Here is a 9,315-nt window from a genome sequence, read left to right as displayed (position 1 = left end):
GCTTAGATGAAGTTAAATAGATGTTCACTTCTTATTTTCACCCATTTGAGATCCATCTTGAATACAAACAAAGATCTACAGATTACGAAGTGAAACTAAAACCATGTTGTGCATTTACTCACATATCCATGCTGCTGCTGATAATGATTTTATATTTTTTCTCATAGCACAGAAACATTCTATTCGTACAGCCTAGTCAGAACCAAACAGCAAGCAACCATGATTATCAGTGATGATGAACGTATTTGGGTATTAGCGTAAGAGCCAGAATTTGGATGGTGAAGACCAAAACACAGCTAAAAGAAAAGGAAATGTTGCTTTGTGAGCGTTATTTTGAACATGTCTCTGAGGATCTGAGTTAAAATGTAGATGTAGAAAAGAATCTGCAACTAGGACCGACCGTTGAAAATCCAGGGTTAGATCTAAAGTTACCTAGTTAATCCTGCTTCATTGGCCTCAACTTGTACATATTACTGTTGTGAGGGTTCCTGCATAACCAGAAGGTATGATCATGTGTCTCCTTCTTTGGCTTCCCTGCACTGTGGCCAACCAGGATTCAGTTCCTTGCCCCACCCCGATACTGGTTCTTCTCTCTCCCTTCACTCTCCCCTGCTCAGGTTGGAGACATCTGAACTATACATTTTCTCTCCGGGGTCCTATGACTCTGGAGAAGTATCTAAGTATTTGACAGGGATATTTTGACATGAATAGCCCAGTTTATATGAGGATGGGTTATAGAACACCTGTTAAGTCATTACAAATTCATGCTATGCAGTTGAACACTGATAAAAGCCCCAAAATTTAAGTCAAATTCTAGTGGTGATCCCCTTGTATGGAGAGAAAAAGTCTATGCAGAAGAATGGGTTGATCGAGCCGCAGTATTGAGGACCTATCACAACTCTCAGCTGTTAATATGACATTTCATCCTATATTTTTGCAGTATCAAATAAGTCCTAGAACAGTGTGATAGCAACTTCATAAAATGACTGATTTTTGAAAAAAATGTATTAAACGGGTACTTTTGACTTGGTTTACGACCTATAATGTTGCCAGCCACTAGGTGGCTATCGAGACACTTTGGCTTCACTTTTGGAGAGCTTTCACATCGTCCATCTTCATCCACAATATTTGGTTGGAACTATCTAATACTTGTAACAACCTCAAAACTTTTAAAGAGGAAAGCAATTAGAAAAAACTTTGGGTAGATTATAAATAATTTGTTTATCAATTTAGATGGTAGAGAAAGACATTAGGGTTCAAATCCAAACAGGCAGGAGACTGGTGTTCTTCTATCCTCCATGTATCACACGTGACAGTTGTAGATGTGCAGTAATTTTAAAGTGAACACAAAGAGAAGACAGACTTGAAGTGCACTCAAGTAACTTTGTGAAAGTACATTAGAGTAAAAAGCCAAACTGTGTAGAGCCATCTGTGACAAACCCAGAGCAAAGGCAACTCATGCTGCTTTCAGACACTGAACTCTGGAGATCCTCTGAAATTTCTATGTGGAGATGGTGAACGTGAGATCCTCCGGAGTTTCTGCAGACTTTCTCCACGCTATGTTTTAGGCCCACATGTGTAAAAGGCAAACTGCGGAGAAAGTCAGGACCCAAATCTCCGGATTCCCTCTGCAGGACATGTCTGAAAACGGCTTCAGATGAGCCCTTGTTTTATCAAGTGATACTTTGTGCTGTCTTTCTCTTGTCACGGTTGAACTGAGACTGCACATCTTGTGACGCATCGTGTTTCCTAAACATGTTGGTAAGGTTGTAAATTTGAAGACTACATCTGGACTTCGGACAACTTCAGCTGTTTTCTCCTCTCTTTGCCTATGCTAATAGTTTCCCAGGGTTTCTTTGTGATGATACATGAAAATGAAACACTGGAGACCCGGATATTCAGCTGCAGTTCGTATTTGTGTACTTTAACCTTCCTTAAAACAGTAGAATTCAAAGGGAGTTCAGAGCGCAACGCCACTGAGAGGAGCTCAGTCACATGAAAGAGCCGCTGGATGAAATGAACATTCCCTGAAGGCCTGACTGCTGCTTCTGATACTCCTACAGGCACGCCACAGGGAAAAGGCTGAATAAGCATTATACCATAGCATGGTGAAAAACAGGACCTTAAAGTCCAGCTCCTCTGCAGCAGTGACCCCACCCAACCACAAGTCAGTGCACTCCTGTCTGCACATGTGCTTCAGCTATAAAACATTTCCTTCTAGTCACTCTCCTCCCCCCCTACATGTGTTTAGTTTTTCTTCTCTTCTTTTAAGCATTGACGTACTTTCTTACAGCCAATTTGCAAGATAAACCACCTTTCCCATAGGTCTCTGCACAATCATGTTCTCAATCTGACAGTCAAAGAATGTTTTTCATAACAAAAGATATGACACATCCTGTTCAGATAGGACACTGATCAGCAGAACGTTTGCGTAGCTCACCACTTTCTTGTGTGGAAATATGGACGTCAGCTTTTCAGAGAACTATTGTGCAACATCTAGAGTCTCTGCTATTAATTGTGTCACTGTTAAAAAAAATCATTTCTAATTAAAAAATAAATTAACATTCATTCCTCAAAGAAATGTTTATGTTTTTGATGTTTGTTTGTTCTTTTGATACTTAATTATTCTTTATCAATGAAAAAGTAAAAAGTAAAATATGACTTATGACAAAAATTCTGAAGAATCACTGTAAATAGGTTATATAACATTGATGTATATAGGTTATATAACTTTTATTTATTTACTGATATCCACCTAACCTAAACTCTCAGTAGTATTTACAAGCCCTTGCTAACTGTTGCCGTTATCTAAGATCTGTATCTTGCACACCATGTTTCCATATGATGGCCCATAGCTGAACGTTCTGCAAACCCAAACATTTCTTTCCTCTTTGCTCTTTCCTGTTGGAACCATCTGTAAACGTTGTTCCTGTGTGACTTCCTGGCTGACTAGAGAACCAATGACAAAGGATACTGATCTGCACTGACTTCAAACCCCAGGAGGTGTGTGGGTCTGTGGAACAGGGGGACAGATTAGATGGGGGGGAAAGAAAGTGATATTCAGAAGGGGGGGGGGGGGGGTTGCTAAATTGTGATGCATGGTTGAATAAACAATCCCCATGCCAGAGGTTGACAGACAAAGATCTGAATGTGTGGTGGAGTGATGGGTGTGAGGCTGAAACAAAAGAGGAGATAAGTGGGTGAGAAAGTTTAAAAGTATACAGAGGATGTGAGTTTGAAGCGGAGGAGGGTCGTGTTGCTGGGATGGGAATCAAAAAACAGCTGAAGTTGGTGTCCTCTCTGTCTGGAGCCTCTGAGTTAGATATGAAAGTCCCCAAGCGTAGACGCTACAATGTGCTGTAGGTTGGCCTTTTATCTGTAACCTGACCTTGAGTACTGCTTAGAGAGAGAAGAGAGTGTCTGTGGAATTAGACAGTTATTATTTTCCTGTAAAAACAAATGTGCAATATACAATATATATTATATAAATAATATATAGTGCTATACACAGTACTGTATGAGGCTGGTCAAAAATTCCAAAAACGGTGAATGATTCCCATGGTGCAACGCTGCCTCAGGATATCATTAAACTGACATAGCTGGATACTACTACTTAATGCCATTTATACACAAAGAAAAACATGACATGATAGTGTAAATATCCATAATTCATATATTCAGGGTCTACCCATCCGATTATTTCTAATGGATGAAAAACCATCAGTGATGAGAACTGAAAGCAGCAGAAAGAGCTTAAACTAAAAGTGTTGAGTTAAAGTGGCACAGCATGTGTGGAGTCAGAGGCAGTGACAGTGAATGATAGATGTGGCAAGACAGATATGACAGATGGAGAGTGGAGAAAAATGAGAATGTTTGTCCGACTGCAATGAAGGAATGATAGATGGCTTCCATTTATAGTGGGAGCAAAACTTCTTTTTGGCCGAGTTTACTGTGGCTGTGAACCTCGGAGGCCATCTCCTGTGTCGTCCTATGATCTCTGTCCACCTCTCTATCAATCCTGCTTTTATTCAATATTTGAAAGATACCGATTCTGTTATTTAACCCAGTAAAGTAAAAATATTTCGTACTTTATTGAAACCTTTTTTACAAAACAGTCCATATACCCTCCAGCCATTGTTTTTTAATAGCTTCAGAATTTTGTTAATTTTGTTGTTATGTGATGCAATTGTGAGAAAAGGCTGCTTTACAAAGATAAGAGAGATGGTTGACCTAAAGGATCCTTATCAAGGGGATGGGTAAATCTTCTTGCAAAATTCTTGCTAAGAGTTTTGAAACTAGAAAAAATCAATTCGGGTAGCTGAGACGTTGCACACAAGCACGTTGACGGAAAAAACAACTGCAAAAGCTGAAAACGGAAAGTGACTAACCACAGATATTGACAAATGAGCAGAGAGACTGCAGTCAAGTGAGCCGTTGTTTGCGGAATCTCCAAGCCAGCCACCACTTAAGATTGTTTTCTTCTCTATTTCAGATGTGATGCTATACAGGTGCTTGGAGCTCCCAAAAAGGAAGAACGCAATGGTACAATGCAACTACACATTGTGCTTCGATTGGATTAGCAAATATTTTTGTCACAAGGCAATCACAATCACAAGGCAGTCTCAGCTGTCAATCATGACACCCTCTAATCTTAACATCAAATAAATAACGAATCAAAAACAAAGTTATCTGAAAATGAGAAAATAAATCAGTATGATAGATTGGCTTCACTTTCAGGAGCTGTCATGTCACCCATCTTCCTATACAATCTATGGCATAGTGACATTAGCATTTAGCACAGCTGTAAAACCCCATACAGCATGGTGGAGAATTCTTGATGGTTTGTCAATAACACAGCTTTTCAGTAACCAGCCCTAAACTCTGTCTCCGGCTCTGCTTTCGGCTCTGACCTTCAGCGTGCACCTGCACACTGAGGAACAATAGAACCCTTATTACCTGGAGACACACTGTACTGTCTGCACTACCTGCACTGCCTCCTTTTTTCCTCAGTACCACATCCTATTATGTTTCCATAAAATATTCACTCACACATTGTTTGTGGTGCCGGTGGAATTTTTGAATGAAACGTGCAGTCTGTTCATCAGAAGCTTGTAGATTATGCACCATGCAACTGATAACATCTGCAGTGATTCAGTGCCAAATTCATTACTTTTTTCTTCTCAGGATGAATAGCAGGTATGGCGAGAGGGGGAGAATGTAATTCCTCTGGGCAAACATTAATTTTCTTGCTCTCTTTCGCGCTCGAACACGGTCTGCAGACATAACACACAGTTATGATATTGTCCTTGGTTGAACAGATTCCTGCCTGCGCTGAAGAGGAATCATAAGTCTGGATGTGCAATCAGCAGGAGAGACAGAATAGACAGGGGAAGAGAAGCACCAAATCTCACTGATATATTTCAAGACTGTGCCAATTACTCAAGGGCCAGCTATCCATTAAAGCCTGTTAAAGCCTGCGAGCGTGCACAACGAGCTGAAAATATTACAGGAAAAAACAAGCAGCACTTAGGTAGATTCATTGTTGAGGTGGAGATATAGTAATGTAAGGGATCATATTGTTAATATTAGGTTGATAAGTGTGCTAATATGACATTTGTTGGTTCATTTTGTTTCAAAGAAGGTTAAGAAAGGAGACAAAAAAGGTTTAAAATCTGTCACAGACATTATGTAGTGAAATTAGTAGGAGGTTAGAGGGAAAAGAATTTATCCTGTTTTTTGTTCCTCAGTATTAAAATATTATAAAATCACTATATGAGATGAGTCAAATGTTATGTACTACGAATCAACACAGGTTTTTGTAAAACTGCGTTGTTCCTCTTTTATAGTTTTATTGTCCTTGCAGCTGTCCACCCATGACTTTACCGTTTTGATTAAATCTCCCATTGCATCATATTCAGCAGTTAACTGTTTGTACTGTACACACACTGCCTGCTCGGCACCAAACGGCAGGCAGCTGTTAGTGGTTAGCCGTTAAAGATATCATTGTATGTTTAGCCAATAAAGAGCCAAAAATAGAGCTAAGAGAGAGTTAATACTGCACTTACACCCAAACTAAAGTAATGATCAGTAAATGCTGAAAGTGTAACTAAGCCACCGGAGATGCTGAAGATGAGACTTCAGCTGAAATAATCTAAAAGAACATATAACAAAAGAACCTAATCTCAACGTATCATTGCTACGCATCCAGACTGTTTATTCTCGCCGCTTTATGAAGAGTGTTTACAGCTTCATTATAACCTCCATGTGTTTATGTTTGTATTTGACCTACCTGTTTCCCGATTTCCCTGATTTCTCCCTTTGTTCTGTTTCCTGTTTTATTTTTGTAGTTTCAGCTCCTTGTGTATTTTCCATCTTCACTTCCTGTCTTTGTCTTGTTTCCCGCCCTTGTGATTGTGTGCACTGGTCCTCATGGGTTTGACCTGTGTTCAATTGACTTCCCTGTTTATATATGTCTTTCCTCTGCGTCGGGTCTATCTCTCGTGATTTCCTAGTGTTTTCCCAAGTGTGCTCTAGGTTTTTCACTTTCGGCTTTTTGTGAACCCTCTGTTTATTTGATTTGGCATCTTGGGTCCACCTGCTCCACAACCCCAGACACAAGGCGCCATTAACATTTCTTAATATAGAGCAACAGGAATTCATGATACATCCTACCTTCACTCTTCTATTTCATAATTTAAGTTGTATTTTGTTCCCTCGTAGATATATGAAACAAGTTAATCAGACGTTGTGGTCCTGAGCTATCTCTATGCTTCTTCCATTTTTATGTTTTTTTATTATTTTTTCCGACCAGACAAGCTGAATTTGTCACTTTCTCTGTTTTTCTGTTAAGGTCACTCGGCCTGATAGGAAGGGAGAGCACCAGGAATACAACATCACTCATCGAGACAAGGGAGAACCAAGCTAAAATCAAACATAGACCTCCGGCAGAAAACAGAACAAGTGTGACAAAAGCAAAAGAAACATAATCATAGCAAGGAAGCAAGGAATCTGATAAATATACATCTGAAGTAAAGCTTTTAATCATACGAGGAGAAAGGGACAAAGGGAATCTATGTGGATGAAAAATTAGAGAGGAAAGAAGCCGAGTACAGACAGAGTGGGAGAGGTGGACCGAGAGGGGCGGCAGAAGGCAGGATGGAGTAGATGGAGAGGTGTGGGGAGGAGGTATTTTTAACATGTTCTAATCAAAGCCAGCACATCAAATGTGCCCTCTCAGTTAATCAGATTGTAGAAATACAGAAAAAAAGAGAGAAAAGCTGGTCTCTGAGGCCAGAACACAGCCAGACTCGAATATATTCTGGGGATTTGGTGCGTACAGCATACGGAAATGAGGACAGAATTTACTAAATTCTCCTCCTTGCTTAAATCTTTTCCGAAAGAAAGGGTCTTCCTGTAGACTCGAGGGCTTAATAAGATATATGGGGGGTTGTCTTCAGCCAGCTCACTGGGCTGAGGGGGGCTGAGCAAGAACCGGAGGGTATGAGTTGTGTCTGAGGGCAAGAGGAGGGTGGACTCAGAGAGGATAAAATCGCTCTCCTTCATGTTTGCTCACAATTTGGGAACGTTCTGCGGACCTGCAGCTCGAAAGGCTCTAACTCCTCACTCTATAATCCGGGAGGTGGAACTGACCTATATGTCACCTCCATAATGAATCCCAGCAGATTAGCAGAGACAATTATTCTAATCTAGAGAACACTCAACTAAACCTGGTCCTCTTTTCATTCACCAATCAGCTAAAAAAAGTTGAACTAGAAATACAGCCCTGAGCTTGTATCATTCTGGCGACTGGTGCAGTTTCAGTTCCTACATGTGTTTCTGACATTAAACATTAACAATAATATGAATTCACTGTGATCTTTGACCTTTTATCACCATATGTAATGTGTTCATATTTGAGTGGTCGAAATCTCTCTAAACACAGTGTTTGAGCTATCATGTTCAAGAGGACAAAATCATGTTTTGTGAGGCCACCAGGAACTTGACCTTTGACCACAAAAATCTAATCTGGTCATCTTCGAGTTCAAATGAAGGTTTGCACCAAATCTGAAGAAATTCACTCAAGACATTCTTAAGATATTGCGTTCAATAGTCCATTCTATTGTCCATTTGATTCACGTTTCGATCAGTAACCTTTGACCACCAAATTCTAATCAGTTCATCCAATAGCCCAAAACATTTGTACCAAATTTGGAAGGATTCCGTGGAAGTGTTTCTGAGATATCGCATTCACAAGGCAAAAGAATGTGATTAGTCACTGTGACCTTGAATTTTGACCCCAAAAATCAAATCAGTTTGTCCATACTTCTAAGTGACCCTGTGAACAAAATACCTTTACGATTTCATGGAGATATAGCGTTCATAAGACTAACATGTGTTTGTCATGTCACAGGGACCTTGACCTTTGACCTTTGAGCAGCAAATTCTATATCTTTTCATTCTTTTTTTAATTTTTCTTTAAAACTTTTTCATTGGTGTTTTTTTGGGTAATCAATACAATTATACAACTACACACCAAAAATCTAATGGTTATACCCCTATCCACAATAAGACCCACCCACCCCTAGTTGCCATATAACCTTTCTCATGTAGTGGGCTTTGTATGCTCTCATAGTACGACTAGAAAGGGATCCAGGTTCTCTCAAAGCTCTGTATGGAACCTTTCAGAGTATATCAGATTTTCTCCAGTTTCAAGAAAGACGTGGTGTCTCTAATCCATCTACTGAATCTACATCTATTCATTCTTGAGTCCAACTGATGTGTTGGACGAAACTTTGAAGTAATGCCCTAAAGGCGATCTTGATATATTGTGTTCACAAGAATAGGACGGAACTGTAGACATCATGGCTGTTGCCGAAGCAGAGGCATTGACAGTGTGTCCTACCAGGTTGTGTACAAACAATTTGATATCCGTGCATTATCCCGGCACGCCGTGTGTTTGAATTACAGCATTGTTTCGAAAAGGCAGCCAGGGTAGTTTGGGCCCCTGCCTGTTCTCTGTGACGAATAAATTGTTTCCCTTGCCTTTTTATGGCTTTGATAAATATTCATCCGGCCTGCGTCCTGCTGCAGTGCAGTGTGTTACAGAGCCGAGCTGTGAGCGATATTGATGAGCTGTGGGTCGGTGGAGGCTCAAATCACACCAGCAATCAGGCCTCATCATCGCTCCTGCGGCCCGGTGATTAGTGCAAGTAGCATTCAGCTAAAGCTTGGATCCTTTCTCTAACAGGGCATGACTTCACCCCGGTCGTTTGGCATTTCACATACATATGGGATGTATTGTGATCTGTTTCATAA

The sequence above is a fragment of the Platichthys flesus genome, chromosome 13 (assembly GCF_949316205.1).
Source record: "Platichthys flesus chromosome 13, fPlaFle2.1, whole genome shotgun sequence".
NCBI classification, from domain to species: domain Eukaryota; kingdom Metazoa; phylum Chordata; class Actinopteri; order Pleuronectiformes; family Pleuronectidae; genus Platichthys; species Platichthys flesus.
This window is presented reverse-complemented; position numbering follows the sequence as displayed.